General features: G+C 45.6%; 1 long non-coding RNA gene across 1 annotated transcript; it reads left to right on the plus strand.

Annotated features, from left to right (window-relative positions):
* Positions 1-1,899: 1,899 nt before the first annotated feature.
* Positions 1,900-10,404, plus strand: LOC132813776 (uncharacterized). The gene is made up of 3 exons (XR_009644168.1): positions 1,900-2,393; positions 6,861-6,953; positions 7,979-10,404. It is a non-coding gene; the product is annotated as an uncharacterized LOC132813776 (long non-coding RNA).
* Positions 10,405-26,355: the final 15,951 nt, after the last annotated feature.

Consider the following 26,355-nt stretch of genomic DNA (forward strand, 5'->3'; position numbering starts at 1 on the left):
TCTCTCGCCCCCTCTCTTTCTCTCGCCCCCTCCGTCTCTCCCTCGCCCCCTTTCTCTCTCGTCCGTCCCTCTATCTCTCGCCACATCCCTCTCTCTCTCACACACACCTCCCTCTCTCGTCCCCCTCCCTCCCTCTCTCGTCCCCCTCCCTCCCTCTCTCGCCCCCTCCCTCTCTCTTGCCCCCCCTCTCTGGTTCTACCCCCTACCTCTCACTCTCTTGCCCCCCTCTCTATTTCTATCGACCCTCCTCCCTCTCGCCTTTCCTCGCCCCCTCCCTCTCCCGTCCACCTCTCTCTCACCCCCTCCCTCTCTCTCCCCCTCTCTCTTTCTCCTCCTCACTCTCTCTCTCTCACCCCCTTCCTCCCTCTCTCTCGTCACCCTCCTCTCTCTCATCCCCACCCCTCTCTCTCGCCCCCCCTCCATCTCTGTCACCCCCTCCCTTTCTCTCTTGTCCCCCTCCCTCTGTCTCTCGATACCTCCCTGTCTCATCCCCCTCCCTCTCACTCTCTCTCACTCCCACACTCTTTTGCTCATCTCTGTCTCTTTCTCTCGCCACCCTCTCTCTCTCTCTCGTCCACCTCCCTTTCTCGATCTCGCCTGCCCTCCCATTCTGTCTCTCGTCCCCCTCCCTCTCTCTCTTTCTCGTCCCCCTCCCCTCTCTCTCTCTCGTCCCTCCCCCTCTCTCTCCCCCTCTCTCTCTCACCTCTCTCTGTCTGTCGCCCTTCTCGCTCTCCACCTCCCTCAGTGTCTCTCTCTTCCCACCTCCCTCTCTTTCCCTCGGAATCTGTCTCCCTCCTGTCCCTCCCTCCCTGTCTCTCTGACATACTCTGTCTCCCTGGTCCTTCTCTCTCCCTCTGACCCAGAGACTGGGGATGTTTGGGGTGAGGCTGCGTGTGGGTGGTGGGGGTGAGATGGGAGGTGGCGAAAATGGGGTAGAGATGGAATTGTGGGAGGGAGACTGCGACGGCATGAGAGAGAGGGGGGGAGAGGAAAGAGTGGAGGCAGGTGGAGAAACCGGGGTTGGCGTGTGTGTGTGAGAGAGAGGCGGGGGGAAATGAGGGAAAGGTTTGAAAAAGAGAGTGTGTGCTGAAAGAGAGAGAGAGAGAGAGAGAATTGAGGAGAAAGAGTAGGGGAGAGGTAATGGGGAGGCTGGGTTGGAGTTGGGGGGACAGAGGGAGTTAATCCCAGCTCCTGAGCTCAGGGCGCGGTGCCCTCCCTTTCCCTGAGGACCAGGACTTGGGGCTGAGTCTGTCTCTCTCCAGCTCAGCTTCTCCAACACAAAGACACACAACAACATCGGTCCCTCTGCTGCTCGGCACGCTTTCATCAGCATTTTTATTGGTTACAAATGGAAGTGATGGATACAGTCAGTGGGATGGTGCCTTTTCTCACTGGCCCCTGAGTTGTGAGAAACATTGAAATGTTTCCCTGTAACCCCCCTGTGGGATAAGGATGGACAAACCAGCGCTCCCCTCAGTCTGTTACCATAGCGACAGGCTGCTCCATCGCTGAAACACTGAACTGAAATGAGAAAATCCCGGATGGTGTGATTAATGAGGGAATTTGATGGATGGATGGATTTGGGTGAAGGGATATTTCAGCACATTCTTCAGCTGCTGCCTGAACTTAGTCTGGGTCACGGCATAAATCGCGGTGTTTGTGCAGCAACTGAGGAGCTGCAGCATGAAGCCCAATTCCTGCACAAAGGGATCGAGATACACAGACCGATACCCAATATCATTCATCCGGTACCATATAGAATACAGCATTAACGTTGACCATAACAGGATGAAATTGGCCGAGATCACAAACAGTAAAATGATGGATTTTTTTCGGTTTCTCATTTCAGTGTCAGACTGAGCGTCCCCATTGGTGTGAGCGCGGAGTCTCCTGCGGGCTCTGCTGGTCACTAAAATGTGTCTGACGGTGAGAACATTGAGCAGCAGAATCAGGAGAAATGGGACCCCCGGGGTTAGAATGTGGTGGAGGGACTCGATTGTGACCCAGACACTGGAGACTCGAACAGCGTCTGTTACATCACAAAACCAGGGGGCGTTCCCCAGCCAATACCGAGCCATGAGCATAAAATACCAGGAAATGTTCTTTAAACAGCTCAGCACAGTCACTGCTCCCAGAACCACAGCCGCCGTTTTCTCACTGCAATATTTACTTTTCAGCTTCTGGCAACAAATGGCCACAAACCGATCAAAGGTGAAAGTGACGGTGAACCAGACAGAGCAGTCAGTGGCTGCATAAAGCAGGACGGCGTGGATATTACACACGGGGACGGAGTACCTCAGGAAATAAAACTGTTCCCGATAAACAATGGGAATGTGTCTCAGGATCAGGTCGAGGATAATGACCAGGAGATCCGCCGCTGCCATGGCCCCCAGGTAACGTCTGACACATGGAGACAATCCACAATCTTTATAAAGCAGGACGTAGATGGTCACTACGTTAACTGTGAGGAAGGAAAACAAACCCATTATCCATCAGCCTGGAGGCAAAGGGACCCGTTTGATCGGGGACCCAGTGAGATTTTCAAATGTGTCCCTGTATTCAGGGATTTATTAAAATAATTGGAGCTGGAATAACAAATGGGAAGGTCGGAATTACTGACAAAAATGTGACATAAACCACAAGAAACCCTCCCTCCCCAAACACACAGAGACACATCCATAAGGACAGATGGTTTCTAGAACATTCCCACACACTCGATCACTCGAGAGCAGACACAGGTCACTCCTTCCCAGTTCCTAATACGGAGGGTGGAAACGTTGCTGTCCTGAAGGATTCTTTCCCAGTTTCCTGAAGACAAACGGAGTTTGGGAATTTCTGTATTTTGGTCTAAATTGTGGTCGATCCTGTGTCGTGGAGAAATGTAAACGCAGGGAAAACGTATTCCCCCCTTTAACTGCCTGAGGGGCCTTCGGAACAGTGTCTCCTTCTCCCTGGAACGGGATCTCTTCCCTCGGGATCTTATCGTTTGTTCAATTCACTGACGTCCGGCCGTTCACAAACAAACAACGTCAGGGACAGAACGTTCCGGGGAATGTCAGTTATAGAATGTCAGGGACAGAACGTTCCGGGGAATGTCAGTTATAGAATGTCAGGGTCAGAACGTTCCGGGGAATGTCAGTTATAGAATGTCAGGGACAGAACGTTCCGGGGAATGTCAGTTATAGAATGTCAGGGACAGAACGTTCCGGGGAACTCCGTGACCTGTCCATCACCTTTCACCCCCACCCACCCCAACAACATGATGTACTGTGCACAGGCTACATATCCATCCAGCACGGGGAGCTGTGCAGACCACATCATTGTATTATCTATAAACCTCAGCCAGACAGTCTGACCAGCACAGAGACCTGTGCAGTGATCACCCGTGAATTCATCTGTAACCCAGGAGCAGTTACCCTCCCAGCATGTAGGACTGTGTACCCCACCCCAGTGAATTGATCTGTAACCCAGGAGCAGTTACCCTCCCAGCATGTAGGACTGTGTACCCCACCCCAGTGCATTGATCTGTAACCCAGGAGCAGTTACCCTCCCAGCATGTAGGGCTGTGTACCCCACCCCAGTGCATTGATCTGTAACCCAGGAGCAGTTACCCTCCCAGCATGTAGGGCTGTGTACCCCACCCCAGTGCATTGATCTGTAACACTGTGTTAGATCCCTGCCCAGTGTGGGGAAACTTGCAGCCCATGCTGGAGGTGAAAGGATGTACAGCTCCCACCCATTTACAGCTCCACATCTGTACTGTACCATGACAAGGGGGTGCTGTGGGTGTGTACATCACTTCTGGAGAGAGATGGCGAGGGAATCAGTTTAAAAATCATCACATGGGAGGGGTTTGGGTTATAGACAGAGAGGGGGAGACTGAGAGACAGTGTCATGGACGGATGTGTTCCCAGGTTTCGGAATGCTGAAACGTAGACACTTTGATAGCATCCGGTATCATAAGCCAGTCTTCCCAGGAAAGATGGGAAAAATGATGGAGAGTTTTGGATGAGCATTTGTTCTCCAGCTTTGTAAATGGGAGTAGTTTCAACAGAATCTCTGACTCACTGGGCTGATTCTAACAATAATTTGCCTCAGTGTCATTTTCATTGAGTGTGACAGAGAGATTATCTGTCCGAGGCCAAGCTAGATTCCTGGTGCTGTCTTACTAAACACAAACGCATTGACTAGCCCCCCCCCCCCCGCCCCCCCCCCCCCCCACCATGGTGTTCCTCTCATTCAATACCAGCCCGAGTCTCCCACCCATCATGGCTGGAGGGACTCTCAGTCGCCCGGGTGCCCCTGGATATTCCGTGACCCCTGGCACTGGCGCCATCTTTGAAAGTTCAAAGGGCACACAGTTGAGCTTTCTCAGCTTGGAGCTGCCCTGTACAGTTTACCCCGAGCATGGCAGATAAGGGGCAATTACACCACGGTTTGTCGACAGGGTCACAGAGGTCCTGGTGGATGGGCTAGTACAGAGGGGGACCATTCTCTTCCCAGAGGGAGCCACACCACCAGACCCACCGAGCATGGTCTGAGCTCCCCACCCAGCTCAGTGCAGTATCTGCGGTCTGAAGAAATGTCCAGCAATACAGGACAAGCATCAATAACCTTCCCCGCTCTGTCAGGGTAAGGGTCACTGTATTCTCTCTGCTCCCTCACACTCACGGTATATCTGTTATAGCACCGACCCCCGAACAAAGCTCCTGCTCATATACACCCAGGGCCCTCTGTTCCTGCAGCCCCTTTATAATGGCACAGCCTGTTTTAAACTGTCTTTCTTTATCTTTCATACCAAAGTGCATCACCTCACACTGCTCTGCATTGATCCCGTCTACCAGCGTGTCACTGTCCTGTTAGAGTTCCACATTGTCCTCCATAGACTTTACAATCTTGCAGGTTTGGTACCATTTACAAACATTAAGATTATCATAGTGTCCCAGTCCCCATGAAACAACTGAAATCCTGCCCCACACACAGGAGTGTGAGCAAGTGAAATACTGATATATTCCCACGGACAGAGTCGAATAATGACATACTGTCAATGGAGCAACAAAAATCCTGACACATACGAGACAGAGTAGATGAAATATTGACAAACCACAGAGCAAGAGAAATCCGGATAGGTTCCACTTATCTATATTCATCAGGGTATAATGGGATGAAGTTTAGTGTGTACTGTACCTTTAAGAGAAAGTGAATGCTGCTCTGAACTGAGAGCTTAGAAATACTTGTGATATGAGAGGATGGCAGACCCAGAAACAGTATATTGCTGTAGAGCTGGAGTCGGGTAATACGCAGTTAAGAGATAGAGGGTCTCTTTCAGTTCACTTTCAGTGTTAAAAACTACATTGTTGTTTGTATTTAAACAGTGGAATTTGGGAGTTCTCTGTCACTCATATTTTAACAGTTTACGAGGCGAATTGAGCATTTATTTATGTTTAGTTTAAGTTACCAGATGAGATCTATGCCGTGTCCTAACAATTGCTGAGTGTGTATCTGTGTGTCTCTGTGTGGGGCAGGTCTGGCTGTCTCTGTTGTGCTTAAAGTGATGCAATGCCTCCCTCTGCTGGCCTCCACACGCCACTGCACAGGCATTGGCAGAGGGTGAAAACCAACAGGGATTCATTCAGAGAGGGGGAGAGAGAGGGCAGCTGCTCACAGCACCATCCAAACTGATGTCTTATCCATGTACTGATCTAAATGTCCTTTAAACGTTGTAACTGTCCCTGTTTCCGCAAGTTTATTCCACACACAAGCCAGCTTCTGTCTAAAATACTTATCTCTCCTTGAAGCTCAATCCCTCCATTTCCAGCAACATCCAGGTTAAACTCTTCTGAACCCTCTCCAGCTTAATAACATCAAGGTCAATAATATCAAAGTGAATAGTCAATGTATTTTGTTAGGGTAATGGAGACCAAAACTAGAGGACATAGTTGTAAGGTAAGAGGAGAAACATTTAAAAGTGACCTAAGGGCAGCTGTTTCACCCAGAGGGTGGTGTGCCTATGGAATGAATGGGCAGGATGTCCAGACTGGACACAGTATTCCGGGAGAGGTCTCACCAATGTCCTGTACAACCACAACATGACGTCCCAATTCCGATACTCAGTGGTCTGACCATTGAAGACAAGTGTGTTAAACACCTTCTTAATCACATTATCTATATGAGATGCAACTTTTAAAGAATTATACCTGACGGCCTTGGTCTCTGTTCTACAACACTGCCAAAGGCCCTACGTTTAATTGTATAAGTCCTACTATTGTTGATTTACCAAATCCAATACCTCACATTAATCCAAACTAAACTCCATCTGCCACGCCTCGGCCAGTGAGTGAGATTACCACCTCCTCACCTTCTCCGTTTAATTTTAAAATGCCCACCCCTCTCCAGGAGGCCTGCACACTCCGGCCTTGATTTTCACAAAGACCCTGAGCTTGGTTTGCCTTGTGTGGTTAGAGGGAGGAGGGACAGATTGCAGACACAGTCAGTGGGGAGGAGAGGCTGGACAGTAATCAGCGGCCTGGTATCATTTCATGGTTTTAGGCAGAGGGCAGACACACGTGAGAGTTGGGTTATACTGATCGGTGTTTTGGGACCAGAAATTATGGTCTTTCTCCGTGTCTGGTGTTCAGTAATAAATATCTATTTGAGACCCTTCATTGGGCAGATTTTGAAGAGGCCTAAGGGGCAACTTTTCACACAGAGGGTGGTGTGTGTGTGGAATGAGCTGCCAGAGGAAGTGGTGGAGGCTGGTACAACGCCATCATGTAAAAGGCATCTGGATGCTGACAGACCTGCCGAGCATTTCCAGCAATTTCTGTATTTGTTGAAACAAAACATTCATTTTAACACAGGTATCTGTGTTAGCTGTCTGGATACAGAATTGGCTGGCCAGCAGAAGACAGCGAGTGGTAGTGGAAGGAAAATATTCTGCCTGGAAGTCTGTGGTGAGTGGTGTTCCACAGGGCTCTGTCCTTCGGCCTCTACTGTTTGTAATTTTTATTAATGACTTGGATGAGGGGATTGAAGGATGGGTCAGCAAGTTTGCAGATGACACGAAGGTTGGAGGTGTCGTTGACAGTATAGAGGGCTGTTGTAGGCTGCAGCGGGACATTGACAGGATGCAGAGATGGGCTGAGAGGTGGCAGATGGAGTTCAACCTGGATAAATGAGATGTGATGCATTTTGGAAGGTCAAATTTGAAAGCTGAGTACAGGATTAAGGATAGGATTCTTGGCAGTGTGAAGGAACAGAGAGATCTTGGTGTGCAGGTACATAGATCCCTTAAAATGGCCACCCAAGTGGACAGGGTTGTTAAGAAAGCATATGGTGTTTTGGCTTTCATTAACAGGGGGATTGAGTTTAAGAGTTGTGAGACCTTGTTGCAGCTCTATAAAACTTTGGTTCGAACGCACTTGGAATACTGCGTCCAGTTCTGGTCGCCCTACTGTAGGAAAGATGTGGATGCTTTGGAGAGGGTTCAGAGGAGGTTTACCAGGATGCTGCCTGGACTGGAGGGCTTATCTTATGAGGAGAGGTTGACTGAGCTCGGACTTTTTTCATTGGAGAAAGGGAGGAGAAGAGGGGACCTAATTGTGGTATACAAGATAATGAGAGGCATAGATAGTGTTGATAGCCAGAGACTATTTCCCAGGGCAGAAATGGCTAACACGAGGGGTCATAGTTTTAAGCTGGTTGGAGGAAAGTATAGAGGGGATGTCAGAGGCGGGTTCTTTACACACAGAGTTGTGAGAGCATGGAATGCATTGCCAGCAGCAGTTGTGGAAGCAAGGTCATTGGGGACATTTAAGAGACTGCTGGATATGCATATGGTCACAGAAATGTGAGGGTGCTTACATGAGGATCAATGGTCGGCACAACATCGTGGGCTGAAGGGCCTGTTCTGTGCTGGACTGCTCTATGTTCTATGTATTCTGAATACATTAAACATTTTATTTTTTTAATGACGCAGGGACATATAAACATATCTTCAAAGCGACCGAGACCATTTCCTGCTCAGGGTATGGCTCTGTGTATGACAGCAGCAATGATGCACCGACATGGAACAGGGAATGTGATGGAGACATAGTTTGGACAATGTACAAGGAGACCTCACATGGTCCAGTTTGGGAGAGAATGACATTATTGTGTGATTCAGCTCAGAGAGGGAGAAAATGTCACCTGCCAGAGAAGAAACGGCCTATTGCACTCTCTCTCCTTCATTATTCCTCATCACAGTAACGTGTGCGAGCTAAAACAAAACTCTACTGTCATCGTTACCATTCTTATTTTTATACAATCCCAGCAGTGTGGAAACAAGCCCTTCGGCCCAACAAGTCCATACTAACCCTCCAATCAGTAACCTTCCCATGCCCTTACAGTTACCATTGACTAGTGCACCTAAAGTAGAAATCGCTGAACACTATGGACTATTTGACCAATCCACTTGAATTATACAGCTTTGGGCTGTGGGAGGAAATGGGAGCACCCATCAGAAACTCACACAGACAAGGGGAGAAGATGCAAACTCCACGCAGATAGTCTCCCGAGGCTGGAATTGAACACATGTCCCTGATGCTGTGATGGAACAGTGCGAACTACTGAGCCACTGTGCTCACCTGGGACCTCCTGCCAGCCTAATGCAAAGGGAATTCCGCCAAATCCAACTCTCCCAGGATAAAATCCCATTGCTAGCAGCTGTGTGAGTACAATATCTTCAGAAGCAGAGTAACATTTTGGACAATCTCTCAATTTTTCCTTTTGTCATTAGTTACACTAATATTTGGACAAGGTTCTTTCAATGTGAAATTGCAGAGATAGTGTGTGTGTGTGTGTTTGTTTTTAGAAAGGGAAATATTGATTATGTATTTGCAATACCCAAACAGTTTGCCATCCATCTTTCCATCATAGTTGGAGTAACATTGCTCTGGATCATAAACGTGCTATTTGAGCAGATTACAGAAACCAGCCTGACTTGTTCCTAAAACTGACCCTGACCCAGTCTGAGACCGATATCATCGGCTATATCACCGACCTGGTTACATTTAACATTTGTTGTGAGCAGTGGAGGAGTGGGACTAGAAAAGGAAACAGTGACCCAAAAAGCCGGGGAACTGTAGACCGGTGAGCCTGATGTCAGTGGTGGGTAAGTTGTTGGAGGGGATTCTGAGGGATAGCATTTACATACATTTGGGAAGGTAAGGGCTGATCGGGGTAGACAACGTGGCTTTCTGCATGGGAAATCATGTCTCATTAATTTGATTGAGTTTTATGAAGAGGTGACAAAGAAGATTGATGAAGGCAGTTTGGTAGACATTGTCTATATGGACCTCAGCAAGGTGTTCACAACATTCTGATTGGTAGGCAGATTAGTAAGGTTCGGTCACATGGGATACAGAGGAAGCTCGTCACAATTGGCTTGAAGGAAGAGGGATATTTTTCAGACTGGAGGCTTGTGAGCAGCAGTGTGCTGTAAGAATCAGTATTGAGTTCACAAAACATTTCATCATTTATGTAAAGGATTTAGATGTGGATATTGGGACCACAGTTAGTAAGTTTACAGACAACATCAGAAAGGTGGTGTAGTAGATTATCTCAGAGTACAACGAGACCACAAATAGATGGGACAAAGGGGCAAGGAGTGACAGATGAAGTTTAATTTAGATAAATACGAAGTTAAGCATTTTGGGAAGGTAAATCAGGGCAGGAATTACATACTTAATGGTAAGGGCCTGGTGAGTGTTGTGAAACAAATGGACATAGAGCTGCAGGTACATTGTTCCTTGAAAGTGGAGTCGAATGCAGACAGTGTGGTACAGAACAAATTTTACACATTTGCCTTAATCAGTCAGAGCATTGAGTATCGGGGTTGTGGTGGCAAGTTGCATCTGTACAGGATGTTGGTGAGGCCACTTTAAGAATACTGCATCCAACTCGGTTTTCTGCAGAAAAGATTTACACGGATGTCCCAGGACTGGAGGTTTGAGCTTTAGGGAGAGGTTGATTAGTTTGAGGTGTTTCCCCCTGGAGTGTTAGAGGCTGAAGGGTGACATTATAGAGGTTTATAAAATCATCAGGGGCATGGATATTCTGAACAGCCATGTTCTGCTCCCCAGGGTAGGGGAGCCCAGAACAGGAGAGCATAGGTTGGAGGGGAGAGGACGAATGATTTAGAAGGGCCATGAAGATAAATGTTTCACACACAGAGTGGTGTGTGTACATAAAGTGCTTTCAGAGGAAGTGGTGAAGGCGGTTACAATCGCACATTTAAAAAGTATCTGAAAGAGGAGGGATATTGGCCAAATGCTGGCAAATGGAACTGGATCAGATTTGATATCTGATCGGAGTGAACAGATTGGACTATCAGGTCTGTTTCTATTCTGCATGACTCTGATTCTATAAGACGGATGATGAAAATTCTGAAAGTACGTTTCAAATCAGAATCCTCTTCACTGGAAGTTTATCATGCCTCTATGTTCGCGTTGATTGAAAGTTGCATTAGTGAAGTATTTGACAGAAAACTGAGTCACGGATAATGGGACGCAGACAGGAAAGTGGGGCTGAGACTGCAACCTGATCAGCCACAATCTTAGTGCCTGGTGGAGAAGGCTCAACGTATCTAATGACTCACTCCTGTCCCTCAATCCCGTGTTCCTGTGTTCCATTCAGACCATTAAACCTATTAGGCAGGAGCATTTAGAGACTACTTACTTCTATAACCTGGTTCACAGAAACAGAGGAGATCATTCGGCCCTTCAAGACTGTCCCACATGCTTTGAGGTGATTTGAGGAATGTAATTGTAAAACCCAGGCTGGGTATGAAAGAGGCCCCTCATCTCTCTTTACAGAGTTTCCCCTCTCTGAAATTGTGCTCCATTAGTTGGTCATGTTGGAGACCCAAATTCACAATGAATACAGCCCCCATAACTCACCCGGCGATGGCTCACAAAATCCTTTGCTCTCCCTGACAGCAATATTCAATAACAGAACATCCATGAAAATTATACCCACTAATTTTCTAATAACAGAATGCGAGAACATCAGACACAGGGGCAGGTCATTCACTTCCCAAGCCTGCCTTGCCTTTCACTAAGATCATGACTGATCTGCTCTTGGTCTCAAATCCTCTTTCATACCCAATTCTTCATCGCCCTCAACTCTCTGACAGGTCAATGTCCATCTACCTCCTCTTCAAATACTTTCAGTCATCGAGCTCCCCGAACACTTTTGAGAAGAGACATCGTGACATTCAATGCCACCTGTTTGAAGAAAACCCTTGCTGCTCCTATAAATGGCCTATTGATATGAACAAAAGAGGTTGACACAAGGGGTCAGGTAAAAATGATTGACCCTGACATCAAGGCTTCTGTTGACATCAAGTGCTTAACAAATCTGAACTGAATGGGAATCAGAGAAAACTCTCCAGTGTTTGGAGTCAAACGTGGCACAAAGGAAGATGTCCATCATCTCAGTCCTGGGTCACCTCTGTGGGAGATCCTCAGGGTAGCTTCCTCTTCACAAACAAATTCAGCTGCTTCATCAATGTCTCCCCGCCCCCACCCTCCTCACCATAAGATCCGAAGTGGGGATGGTCACTGAGGATTCCACAATGTTTAGAATAATTTGACGCCCCTGTCAGTTCTTGAACTGGACTGCGTCCATGTTCAGCAAGACATGGACTCCATTGAGGCTTGTGCTTTTAAAGAGTCCGTAACATTCATATAGAGGACTGTCTGACACTGCACATTGCCACAGTAAAATAAGAGTTCATTCCGCATCTCACACTGGTTTCACAGGAATATGAGGAAGTCGTTCAGCCCATTGACACTATTGGAGAAGAACAAGGACAGCCCATTCAGTGCCTCCAACATATTATTCAGGAAGAGAAGGATTCTAGTGTGATGGGCCGCACCAGAGCCCCTCGATAATATTTGAAGGTGGTAGCCTAGACTCTAATGTTTTCCTCTTTTTAACAAAATGTAAAGTGTCTGTTCCAGATGCAATGTGACTGGTCAAGCAACATGGTGTGAAGCATAACGCCATTTACTTAAACACGATAGATTAAATAAAACCAAAGAAAGAGGAATTTAGAATAACGTAATTATATTGGACAAGTTAACAGAATAATAGATCTAGGAACTAATAATAATGAACTGTTCCAATACTGGAAAATCACATGAACACAGCTCTTGGCAAAAATGAATATTCAGACACTGAATGACACAAATATTTCTCCAATTCAGGATTTAAAAACAGCACCAAGAGAAATTCCATAGAGAGTAGCTGCCAGGAGACATTCACTAAAGTTTTCAACTCGTTGGAGACCCCAATAATTTCTGATGTAACTGAGAAACCAAAACGCAGAAATCCTAATCTGTGAGAGCTGACCACACCCATTCCATCTGCATTAAAATAAACCTAAGGCATCACTAGTTGTTTATTCAAGTGGCCTTAACTAGCCGGCTTGGTAACGGTCATTCAATTTCTCTCGGAAAAGAAACCAGAACAAAATAACCTCTTAAAGCTACAGCATCATCGCACTAGTCAGCACATCGAGCTGTCATACAGGAACCAGGGGTAACCAATCAGGCCCTTGACCCTGTCCAATCGGACGAGGAGGAAGCCAGTCAGTCCCTTGAGTCACTTACACAGGAACAGTAGGAGGCCATTCCCCCTCAATGCACTTACACAGGGGCAGAATGAGGTAATTGATGCTGATTCCTGATGAATGGCTTATGCTCGAAACGTCGATTCTCCTGTTGTGCTTTTCCAGCAAACCACTGTCTACTCTAAACTTCAGCATCCACAGTCCTCGCTGTCTCCTAACTGATGCTCTAACATGATGAACAAGTGGAGCAGAGGCTGCACAGACAGACTGATCCACGTTGTTCCTCGTAGCTCCGTCTGTCATGATACACACGTGGGACTTTAACGTGGTTTTCTCGCGGTGAGGAGGGAAGCCATATGTCTTGTGTGAAGTCTCATGAAGGCATCTTCCATCTCCGAGAAGACAGCCTGGTGCTCTCTGTGTAGGGTGGAAGCTGGTGGGAATGGCGACCTGTTTCAGATGGAAGGGATTGTGGCTGCTGTTGGGGATTGTGAGTAACCTGACGTTCAGTACGGGTTCACACGCCGACTGCACAATAACGTGGGGAGAGTTAATTTAGGCATATACACTATTAGGACAGTCACGTTAGACTGATGAATGGACTCTCTAAGTTCAAATAATGCTGATCTTGTTCATGTTGATCTTGTTTAGTGCACGTCCTGTTCAGTGTAACCGGTATGCCTTACTCTGTCCATGTCTATTTCCATCCTATGTAAAGCTGAAAATGTGTTGCTGGTTAAAGCACAGCAGGCTAGGCAGCATCCTAGGAACATGAAATTTGACGTTTCGGGCCAGAGCCCTTCATCAGGAATGAGGCGAGTGTGCCAGGCAGGCTAAGATAAAAGGTAGGGAGGAGGGACTTGGGGGAGGGGTGATGGTGATGTGATACGTGGAAGGAGGTTAAGGTGAGGGTGATAGGCCGGAGTGGGGTGGGGGCGGAGATGTCAGGAAGAAGATTGCAGGTTAGGAGGGCGGTGCTGAGTTGAGGGAACCGACTGAGACAAGGTGGGGGGAGGGGAAATGAGGAAACTGGAGAAATCTGCGTTCATTCCTTGTGGTTGGAGGATTCCCAGGTGGAAGATGAGGCGCTCTTCCTCCAACCGTCGTGTTGTTATGTTCTGCCAATGGAGGAGTCCAAGGACCTGCATGTCCTCGGTGGAGTGGGAGGGAGAGTTAAAGTGTTGAGCCACGGGGTGGTTGGGTTGGTTGGTCCGGGCGTCCCAGAGGTGTTCCCTGAAGCGTTCTGCAAGTAGGCGGCCTGTCTCCCCAATATAGAGGAGGCCACATCGGGTGCAGCGGATGCAATAGATGAGGTGTGTGGAGGTGCAGGTGAATTTGTGGCGGATATGGAAGGATCCCTTGGGGCCTTGGAGAGAAGTAAGGGAGGAGGTGTGGGCGCAAGTTTTACATTTCCTGCGGTTGCAGGGGAAGGTGCAGGGAGTGGAGGTTGGTGTGGTTCTGCTCGCCGAGCTGGAAGATTTGCTGCAAACGTTTCGTTCCCTAGCCAGGGAACGAAACGTTTGCAGCAAAAACTTCCAGCTCGGCGAGCAGAACCACAACAACGGATACCCGAGCTACAAATCTTCAATCAGATTTTAAGTGGAGGTTGGGTTGGTGGGGGGTGTGGACGTGACGAGGGAGTCACGAAGGGAGTGGTCTTTGCGGAACGCTGATAGGGGAGGGGAGGGAAATATATCCCTGGTGGTGGGGTCCGTTTGGAGGTGGCGGAAATGACGGTGGATGATACGTTGTATGCGGAGGTTGGTGGGGTGGTAGGTGAGAACCAGTGGAGTTCTGTCTTGGTGGCGGTTGGAGGAGCGGGACTCAAGGGCGGAGGAGCGGGAAGTGGAGGAGATGCGGTGGAGGGCATCGTCGATCACGTCTGCGGGGAACCTGCAGTCCTTGAAGAAGGAGGCCATCTGGGCTGTACGGTATTGGAACTGGTCCTCCTAGGAGCAGATGCGGCGGAGACGAAGGAATTGGGAATATGGAATGGCGTTTTTACAGGGGGCAGGGTGGGAGGAGGTGTAGTCCAGGTAGCTGTGGGAGTCAGTCGGTTTATAGTAGATGTCTGTGTTGAGTCGGTCGCCCGACATAGAAATGGAAAGGTCTAGGAAGGGGAGGGAGGAGTCTGAGACAGTCCTGGTGAATTTGAGGTCGGGATGGAAGGTGTTGGTAAAGTTGTTGAACTATTCAACCTCCTCATGGGAGCACGAGGCAGCGCCGATACAGTCATTGATGTAGCGGAGGAAAGGTGGGGGGTGGTGCCAGTGTAGTTCCGGAAGATGGACTGTTCCACATATCCTACGAAGAGGCAGGCATAGCTGGGGCCCATGCGGGTGCCCATGGCAACTCCTTTAGTTTGGAGGAAGTGGGAGGATTGGAAAGAGAAGTTATTCAGGGTGCGGACCAGTTCAGTCAGTCGTAGGAGGGTGTCAGTGGAAGGGTACTGGTTGGTGCGGCGGGAAAGGAAGAAGCGGAGGGCTTTGAGTCCTTCGTGATGGGGGATGGAGGTGTACAGGGACTGGATGTCCATCATGAAGATCTGTCCGGCTATGCTTACTCAGCAGTCTCCACTGCTCATAAATACAGTGTTTCCCTGTACTGAGGGACACGTGACAATAAATCAAACCAATCAATCCTGGGTAAAGTATGGGATTTCTCTCCCTGTCAATGTCTGTTTTGGAAATAAGAGACCGCTGCCACTCCTCGTGTTTCAGCATCGACATTTCTTCGTCTCTCACACTCTACAGGTTAAACACTCAGCTTCTTCACTCTATCCTCATGTTACCATCATCCGTGTCTGTGGTACGGGAATCATTCCTTACAAAGGATATCAAATCTGTACAGAATGTCCCAAATGCTCTCGCAGCAAGGTTCTACAACAGCCGGAAGATGGCTTTACTTATGTACTCGAATCATCTTACAATGAAGGACAGCATGCCATTGACTGCACCCATTACTTACACAGGGTTTGATTCGGAGCGGTCAGCATAGACTTGTGAGTGGGAGATCATGCTTCCTAAATTTCTTAGAGGCCTTTGATGAAGTGACCAGGACGTTTGATGAAGTTTGATAAGTTTCCACATAGCAGGCTGCTCAGGAAGGTTACAACACGTAGAATGCGTGGGAACTGTCCAATTGGTTACACAGTTGGCTTGATGGTAGGAAGCAGAGGGTTTCATGGAAGGATGTTTGTCAGACTGGAGGCTGGGTCCATTGCTGTTTGTTATCTATGATTTGGTTAAGAATGTACAAGGTATGATTAATAAGTTTGCAGATGACACTAAAATAAGTGAGAGCATGATCAGTGAGGAATATTATCAAAAATTGCAGCAGGACCTTAAATGGGCCGAGAAATGGAATTTAATATAGAAGCGTGAGGTCTTGCATTTTGGAAATTCAAATCAAGGTAGGAGTTTCATGGTGAATGGGAGAGCCTTAAGGGGTGCAGTGGGCAGAGAGACCTTGGTGCTCAGGTGCACGGTTCCCTGAGAGTGGAGTCACAGGTAGACAGGGCAGTGAAGAAGGCATTTGGCACATTGGCCTTCATCAGGCATGATATTGAGTATAGAAGATGGGAATTTATGCTGCAGTTACACAGGGCTTTGGTAAGGTCACACTTGGAGTATTGTGTTCAGTTTTGGAGGATGTTATTAACTTAGAAAGAGTGCAGAAGAAATTTACAAAGACGTTGCCAGGACCCAATGGTTTCAGTTATAGGGAGAGTTTGGACAAGCTAGGACATTTTCTTTAGTGTGTAGGAGACTGAGGGAGTCCTTATAGAGCTGTATAAGATCACGAGGGTCATGGATAGGATTAATGCTCTCAGTCTTTTTCCAAGGTGTAGAGAATCGAGGACGCGAGAGGATCAGTTTAAGGTTAAAGGAGAAGGAATAAAAGGGAACCTGAGAGGCCACTTCTTTACACAGAGGCTGGTACGTGGATGAGCTGCCAGCAGATGTGGCTGAGGGGGTACATTAACAACATTTCAAAAGCATTTGGAAAAATACGTGGACAGGAAAGGATTAGAAGGTTAGGGGCCACTGCAGTGAAATGGATGGACATTTACAAGGTGGAGTCGAACCCCTCTGTTAATTAAAACCAAATACCCAGAAAAGCTCGCTTCACCTCGTAATCTGTTAAAATATGAGTGACACAGATCTCCTACATTCCACTATTTAAACAAAGATTAACAAGTTTATTTCTTAACTTTATTAGTGAACACTAAACAACAGCTATTCACAAATACAAACCTCTCTTTTCTTAGCTACTTACTATCTGACTCCAACTCTGTTAAAAAAAATATGCTGTTCCAACAACCGTCACATTAAACATTACAATCTCAAGACCATACAGTCTCTATCTTCCCCACGGTGTTCACTCTTTAAGCTGCTGATCTCACTGGTTCACTTTTTTAATGCAAATAGGTTTGCATGAACATGTGTCTTTGATAGTGTTTGAGATGGCCAGTTAGCACTCCTGCTCTACAGCAGTTGCTCTACTGTCGGATGGCAGTAGCTCTCCCTCCAGTGTTCAAAATGCTGGGTTTATATATTCCCCACGATATAATAATTCTCATAATTTGATTGCTTTCCAGGTGTCCAAACAATAATATTCAAATTCTGTTGGCATCTGGTATCCTGAGCGTTATTTAAACTCTTTGGTTACATTTGAATGGCTGTCAAAACAGCAACCAAAACTCAGGAATCTATTTCTCAGCTAATGGTGACATGTGGAACAGTGTAACCTTCAGCTGGCATCTGTGGCTTTAATTTCTATTCAGCAAAACCCGATCTGTTTTAAAGTGTCCATACATATTTTTGTCTTCATAACATCTCCCCGCTTCAGAAAATAAAATGAACTAGCAGAATGAAAAGATGGCTACATTTGTTTTCCTCTAATTCTTAATCCCAATTTTATGAAATACAAAAGTATTAATCTCAGTTATATCATTCATATTAATTCTGCACACCAATACAACACTGGAATAAGTCAAATCTTATCTACACTTTTTCCTTTAAATCCGCGAAAACACATCTGCTATCACATTATAGGAGACACAGCATGTACATTTTGTAAGTTTAAAGTTGGTGAGGTAAGACTCCAATGAAATAGTCTCATATTCTGGTCTTTAAATATTCCAAAAAATGCGAGACATTTGTCGTCCACAACCATCTCCGACAATTTGTTTGTCATATACACATTAAAATATTGTCAGGCCAGTGTGGAACATAATAATTCTTGTTCAATAATGGAGATTTTCTATTTTTTTTCTCTGTTGGATATTGAGTTTTTTCGACAAGTAGCCAATTAGCCATTCAATTCCATCACCTTTTTCCATATCAATACATCTCTGACCCCTATATCCCGAGCATCAAACACAATTTTCAAAGGGTTTCAGAATATTTGGTGCAGCTAAAACTGGTGTAGTGATTAATCCTGCTTTAAAATTCTCAAATACCTCCTGGCATTGTTCTGTCCACCACAATTCTGTGTTCTTCTTCATTAAATCCATCAGTGTTGCCAAGACGCTGCTGAAGTTTTGAACAAACTTCCGATAGAAACCACTCAGTTCCAAAAATAGAAGCGCCTCCTTCTTCGAGGATGTTCGTGGAAATTCCTCAAAGCCCTTCGTTTTTGTGTTCCATGGGGTCAACCTTCCATGTCCAATGTAATGTCCCAAGAACGTCACCTCTGCCTTCGCGAATTCTGTTTTCTTTAAGTTTATTACCAAGTTTGCTTCTTGTAATCGTTCAACATGCTCTGCCAACTGTAACATGTGAGCTTTCAATCACTTGCTGAAGATCACTACATCATACAGATAAGTTGCACAATTTGTTCATATGGCCACCCCTCTATTCTTGAGTGTTAAATGTGACTGGTGCATTATACATCCAGATGAAATACTCGATAAAGTTTTTTTGTCATCTCCGGTATCTTTACCAGGTAGTTTAACTGACTTCACACTTTTTTTTAATTTGAAAGGGGCCTGGCTTTGAATGGTTTTCTTACCACTGGTGGCGAAACTAATACGCCATCCCCACGGGAAATCGTCAAAGTTTCAGAGTTTTTATCTGCCACCTGCGTCACTCTACACTGTGCCCTCTTCATGTGCTGTTTAACTAACTCACCTACTCCATCCAATCTCTCCCTCACCTCTGATACATAATCCAAGTGTGAGATGTCTGACTTTGGTCCTGTCAATTTATATTTAATTAATTTCTAAGGACCTCTCACTTCATGTACGAATATTACGTCAAATGAAGTAAAGTGAGTAGATTTATTTGGGGCATCTCTAACGGCAAACAATTTAATGGGGCACCTTTATCCCAACCATTCGGGTAATCCTGACAGTACGCTGTATGCATGATCCTCAGTGTCTGATGCTAACTTTCCAAGGCTCCCTGGGATTCAGGATGGGACGCCCTTTATTTGAAGTGCTGTATGCCTAAGATATCCATGACTTCCTAAAACAGCTGAGCAGTAAAATGAGACCCTTGGTCTGACTGAATCTCTCTGGGCAGTCCACAGCGAGTAAAGAAAGCTACCAATCCCTCCACCTTCATTTTTGCCTTAACACTCCAATAATGGAATTGCCTCTGGAAATCTGGTAGACGCATCCATTATGGTCAGCAAATATTGGTTTCCACTTTTACTTTAGAAAGGGGAGCTACACAATTAATCATAACCCACATGAAGGGTTTCTCGAATGCAAGAATTGGCAACAAAGGTGCTGGTTTTATTACTGCCTGTGACTTACCGACCATTTGGTATGTATGTCACGTACAACAAAAATGAACCGCGTCCTTGTGCATTCCAGGCCATTAGAAATGCTTCTGTACCTTAGCCTGAGTCTTCTGTACACCTAGGGGACCGCCTGCAGAGAGTTTATATGCGACCCGTAACACTGTACATTACTGCTAACACAATCTGGTGCATTTCGGCCCATTTCCCTTCTGCAGTAACCTATCAGGGTCTCCATTTTAATTTTATGATTCTATGTTTAAGTTAATAACGTTCAACAATATATTCTGATTCTTTTTCTGTGTGTGTGCATGTATATGTGTGTGAATGTGTGCGTATAAATCTGTTGTAAGTCCATTAGACTTTCTGGACTAAACAGCTCTGCCTGATCCTCTGCCTGTTCAGGTTTTTCCTGCACCGTTACATCAAACAGGGTGTCAGTTCACTGAGCATCAACTCATTTGTCTTTTGAGTTCATTTCTTCTTCCTGCTGTAACTTATGACAGTGGGATCTTGTTACTACACAGTCTGGAAAATATCCTGGGTAATTTTCCTTTAACTCACCAATTCCCTCATCTTCCTTTGTCTTCTCCACCACAAGAGGTGCCCCTCCCAACTTGCTTCCTGCTAAATCGTTCCCAAGAACAAGCTCTATTCCTAGAACTGACACTCTGTTACTCACTGTCACTGTTACTTCCCCAAACTTGATTTGGCATTCCATCCTGATGTTACACAAGGGAATGCTTAACTTCTGTCCCCATTCCACAAGTTATCACGTTCTTGATTATAATGCCAGAAAGAGTGAAAAAAAAACTTTCAACTCTTACTATTAGAGGGTGAGAGAAAGTGAGGGCGGCAGATGCTGGAGATGAGAGTTGAAAAGTGTGGGGCTGGAAAAGCCCATCATGTCGGCAGCATCCGAGGGGGAGGAGCGTTGACGTTTCAGGCATCAATCCTTCATTAGGAAAGTTGGGCGTAAGGGAGGGGGAAGGAGGTTGAGAAATAAATGGGAGGGTGGGGGGTGGAGCTGGGTGAAAGGGAGCTTGGAAGGCAATTAGTAGATGCAGGTGCATTGTGATGGTGATAGGTCGGAGAGGAGGGTGACAGGACACCTATCGGTGGTAGGACAGCTGGAACCCTCAAACTGTACAGCATCAACGTTGACTTCACCAAATTCCAAATCTCCCCTCCACCAACCTCTCCTAGATCCAACTGTTCAACCTAGCACCGCCCTCTTGAACTGCCCTAACTGTCCATCTTCCTTTCCACCTATCGATTCCACCCTCCCCTCCGACATATCACTGTCACTCCCACCTACATCTTCTTATTGCCTTCCCAGTGACGCTCCCACCAGCCCAGCTACTACTCTCGTATTTATCTTCCAGCCCCCTTGTCCCCCCACCACGTTCCGGACAATGGGTTTCTGCCTGATATTCGATTGTCCTGCTGTTCGGACGCTGCCTGATCTGATGTGCTTTTCCGGCGCCTCACTTCCCAACTAATAGAGAGTGAGCAGATCCCTTATCTCACAAAATTATAATTTCTTATCCTTCTCCCCCTGTTCTTTCTGAGTAAACTTTACCTACAGAGGCGAATTCTTTAGAGAGATCAGGCACTGCCTCCATACCCAGCCCTTGCCTAGGCTGTGCAATGTCCTGCAGCTCCTCGGCTGCACTTGGGGTTTCCTTTACCAGTTTTACAAATGCCACTGGCTTAGCCTCTTCTACCGCATCTTTCGCCAAAATGTCTTCCTTTAACGCCCAGCATGGTGTGTCCCAGCTAACTGCAGTGAAAACAACTTTTTCCCTGTGCCTTTCTTAAACCATCGGCACTGTAATATTATGTGTTCCACTCCCTTATAGTGAGAGTACCTGAGGCCTTTCACCACCTTTCAACCCCCTTGGGCTCCTTTCTTCACCTGTGGTAAACTATTATGAGCTACTGTTCGCTGTGTAATGTGTGATCTTCCCTTCTCCCAATTTCTATCCCTCACAGGATGAAATTCCTGCCAGAAGCTAAATTGCATCACATGCCACAATGCATATTTACCTGCCATTTCTGCGCGCTTCTCACTTCTTGAACTTTCTATTCATTCACATGACTTTTTCCTATCTCTGGAAGTGAGTCTTTTAACTTCTCCAGCTGATTAATCTTCCTTCAAGCCTCACAGGTCTTATCCATTTTTAAGTCCATAACCCACCTATCAAAATGACTGTGGTTAATTCTTTCAAACTCAATATAAGTCTGACCTGGTTCCGTCTCTATCTTTCCGAATTTCTGTCTATATGCTTCTAGTACCAATTCATAACGAATCAAAATAGCCAATTTGACATCTTGATAATGTCTGGATTCCTCGTCTGACAGCGCTGCACATACCTCACTAGCTGTGCCCACCAGATTAGTCTGAACTAGCATTACCCATAAGTTCACTGGACACGTCATCTGCCGTGTCATTTTTTCAAATGAAATAAAAAAAGGTTTTGACATTTTTCTCACCGAAATATGACAAGTTACTAACCTAGTTGAATACATCCCTACGTTCTCCCTTCATCTCCATCTTGTTAATTTAACTTTCTTACCTAATTCCCAACTTCTGAATTTCAATTGCCCGCTCTCTTTCTTTCTCTTCTCTTTCTCTTTTTTCTCTCTCTGTTTCCGCCCCTTTACTTATCTTCTAACTCCAGTCGCCACATTTGCAATTTAAGTTTTTATAACTCTACTGCAGTTGCCTATTTCTCTGATACATCAAAGTGCTTGACCAACTCCATTACAATTTCAGCTTCCCTTTTCTCCCTGGTTAAACCCAATTCCTACCTATTGGCTAATTCTAAAAAATGTCCTCCTTCTGTATTTCGAAGTTTCCTTGGAAAATTCGGGAACCTCTTCAGTAATGTTAAAAGCCATTTCCCTTACTTTTCATTTAACCAACCACAAGTAACAAAATTAAACAAATTTTCCCAATGGTTTCATTTGAAGTTCAAAGTTGCAATGAGTTGGAATTTGCTGGGATCTGTTGTATCACAGATCTGTTCAAGTCTGTCCAAATGCCATATGGCAAGGCCCCAAACTGTTATAACATCAATGCCAAACCCCTCTGTTAATTAAAACCACATACCCAGAAAAGCTCACCTCACATCATAATCTGTCAAAATGTGAGCGACAGAGAACTCCTAAATTCCACTAATAAACAAAAAAAAACAATTTATATGTATGCAAGTTAGCTCACTGAGCTTGACAGTATGTTTTCAGAAGTTTCGTCACCATGACTATGTTTCTTACATTGGGTGATGCCATTTCCGGTTATTTTAACAATAGTATGTAGACAGAATCTAAATTGATGAGTTTATTGATGGACTTCTGCTTAGAATACCATTTCTCTAAGAAGGTCCTTGCGTGTCTTAGTATGTGTGTGTGCTTTGTCCCAATCAAAGTGGTGCCCTTCTTTGTCTGTATGTATGGAACATAGTGATAGTGCGTTATGTCTTTTGATGACTACTTGGTGTTCATGTATCCTCGTAACACGACAACAGGACAGTTTCAATGGTGGAAAAAAGATTTTATATACACTGTTTAATCAATGTGTGTGTGTGCAGATAAGTCACAAATGATGTATAAAATTTATAAAATATTAAAACATTATTTGATCCTCTCAACGTTCCCTCTTTTTCTGGGATTCCCAACTCTAATTTCTCATTCTTACCAGGATGTGTGCTCCAAATTCTTGATTCTGGTGTCCCAACTTATTTCAATATGTTGGCCTGCTGGGTTCTTTCCAAAGCTAATGTCTGTCATATCATTGCAGACAAATGTTCTGGCATCAGACTTAGCATTTGAACATAATACTCTGCTGTACATGCACTGTACAAAGGACCACAGCACACAGACATTGCCAAAGTATTGGGGGATGTTCATCTGCTTCTTTCGAGAACGTGGTTTTCTCATTTTCCATATCTCCATATCTATATCCTCTCTCTCTTGTTCTCCCTTTGTAGCTGGTTTAGAATTCCACCAATTATTCTTCGTGTCCCATCTCTCAAAGCTCCTTCTTTTAGTTTACATCTGTTCAAGATGTAATGTGGTTATAATTAAGCAATGTCACTACAAAGACATGCGGGCGTAGCAGGCCAGAGTTAATTGGAAGGGGAGCTGAGCAGGAAAGACCATGGACCAGCAATGGGCGGAGGTTCTGGGGAGAATTTGGAAGATAATACAAGAAATGCAACCCCAAGAACATGAAACATACTCATGGGAGGACAAGGCAGCCATGAGTGATAAGGCATCAATTCAAAAGAGAAAATATACAATGTGGTGTAGATGATTGGGAATCCAGAGAATTCATTGGCTCTGAAACTACATAACTCTGGTATCACTGACACTACAGAGCTCTTAATCATGATCAGGGAAAGAAACAGAGGAAAAATAATCGCTTAAACACAGAAGATTGTATTTCTCAAGGAAAAAGACTCAGGTGAATTAAACATTTGAATTAAGATCAGTTAAGTACTTTTGCGGAGTGTGTCAGATTGGAAGCAAAACCCGGGGAGACAGACCCTCAGCAGAATGAGAGTTTGAAAATTGAAGTATTTCTACATCAGAAACCAGGTTAGGTCACTGAGTGCAGGATTGATGGGTGAATGGGTCTCAGTGAGAATTGGGGAACAGACAGCAGAATTGCATTGCAGATATTGCAGCTCCAAACTGCGTATTCATGTAGTGCTTTAGACCACAGCAGCGGGAGAAGCAGAACAGCATCCAACCACAACCTGAAACTTTTTGCCAGGATAACACCTCAGTCTGTCATTACCATCAACAGCATCTATGGCTCAGTGACGAGTGTGGGTGAACATGTCAGAGTCAGAATCACATGAACTTTAACCTGATGCTAACACATTAAAGCTACCAGACTTGACCAACAGATCTGAACGAAGCCCTGCAGTCCTGCCACATTCAGTTATAAATGGTGATGGACGATTAAACAAATAGCTGGAGGAGAGGGCTCCACAAACATCCCCATCCTAAATAATGGAACAGACCTGCACATCAGTGTAAAAGAGAAGGATGTTTTATCTGCACCAACTTCTGCCAGAAGTGTTGAGTCGATGATAATCCTCACCCTCGCCATGATGCCCACAAAATCACAGATGCCAGTCTTCAACTAATGTGATTCGCTGCACGTGACATGACGAAACAGCTGAACACAGGAGATATGACACAGGCAATGGGCCAGGACACCATTCCTGCAATAGGACTGAAGCCTTGTGCTGCACAACAAGCCGTGTCCATGGGGGAGATTTTTCATTCCATCTCCAACTCTGACATCTCCCTGGCAATGCTGAAAATTACTCAGCTAAGTCCCGTTCCCTAAAACGGGAATAATTACAATCTGATCATTTACCACCCCCTCAGTCCCATCACCACAGTCAAATTGGTGGGAGTTCTTTTTGACAGAGCTGTCAAACAGCACAGAAATACCCTGCTCAGTGTTGTCTCTGACAGGTCCCCATGTGGAGATGGTGCTGTTGTGGAAATGTCACTGGATTACTAATCCAGACCAGGCTAATGCTCTGGCAGCAGGTGGAAGTTAAAGACAATTAATAAAATATCGAGATCTAAAACCTGGGTTCAGTAACAGCGACCTTGAAGCCAATATCGATTGTAAACAGAATTTCCTTCTCCAATGTACTTTTAGGAAGTGAATCTCCAGGGATTTCCTGGGCTGGCCTAAAACTGACTCCAAAGACCCTGACATGAGATAAACATTTCAATGGTCTCTGAAACAGCCAATCAAGGCACTCACTTGTATCAAACTACTCCAAGGACTGAAAGGATGAAACCGGACAGAACATCCGGCCTCAGCATCAGTGTCGGAAAAGGGAATGGGTACACAGTCCTGTCGACCCTGCAGAGACCTCCTTCTTAACATCTGAGAACTTGTGACAACATTTACCGAGCTTTCCCACAGACTGCACAGAAACAGCGGGAAAGGAGTAGGTCATACAACACATTGAGCCTCCCCATTCTAGTTCATAGAAAAAAATCTCCTCAATGCAATTACCCCACATGATGTACATATCCGTTAATGTGAGTAACCTTTGGAAGTTATAAAATAGGAAATGCAGTAGTACGTTTGGTCCATTGAGTTTGCTAACCAATTCCATGTAATGATGGTTGGCCCTTCATTTCCGCCCCGTACTCCTGCTTTCCCACCATCCCTTTACTGTCTCTGAATCCTTATTTATAATCAGTGTCTTGGTTTCCAGGTGCAAGCCAATTCCCCATGTTCACCAGTCAGTGAGTGCAGACATTTATTCTCATCTCATTGCAGAGTGACCTGCCTTACCTAATACTGTGGTTCCTTGTTTTAGTCATCCCAGCCAGGGGAATATCATTCCTGCTGTTAATCTGTCTCACCCTGTCAGAGTTTTGTATATTTCACTGAGATCTCCACTCATTTTCCTAAACCCCATGGAATATTGGCCCAGTCACCCCAAACTCTGGTCCCACAACAAGCTCGTCATCCCAGAGATCAGTCTGGTCATCCTTCACTGCTCTCCCTCAATGTCGAGTTTGTCTTTTATTAGGTAAGGAGACCAAGCCTGCACACAATGCTGCACAATGTTCGAGATGGGATGTCTCCAAAGGTCTGTACAGCTGCAGTAAGACACCCTTTCTCCTGGACTCACATCCCCCTGAAATGAAGATCAACACACCATTTATCTTCTTTACTGCTTTCTGTTTCTGCAATATTGCTTTCAGCGACATATGTACAAGGAGATGCAGATCCTTTTCCGTGTTATAGCTCCCCACTTGGTGGGTCTGTGTACACTGGTCAGCGTGTCAATGCCATGCCCAGTATTGACTTCTGGTTACAGAACTCACTGCGCTGCAGGGACCTCAGAGGTTGATGCGAAAGGAAACAACAAAAAGGAGCATATGTCCCTTTGTAAAGCAACGTATTTCAACCAATCCCTTTCAAATTGTAGGATTCCAGTTTA

Source organism: Hemiscyllium ocellatum, unplaced genomic scaffold, assembly GCF_020745735.1.
Source record: "Hemiscyllium ocellatum isolate sHemOce1 unplaced genomic scaffold, sHemOce1.pat.X.cur. scaffold_467_pat_ctg1, whole genome shotgun sequence".
NCBI lineage: Eukaryota > Metazoa > Chordata > Chondrichthyes > Orectolobiformes > Hemiscylliidae > Hemiscyllium > Hemiscyllium ocellatum.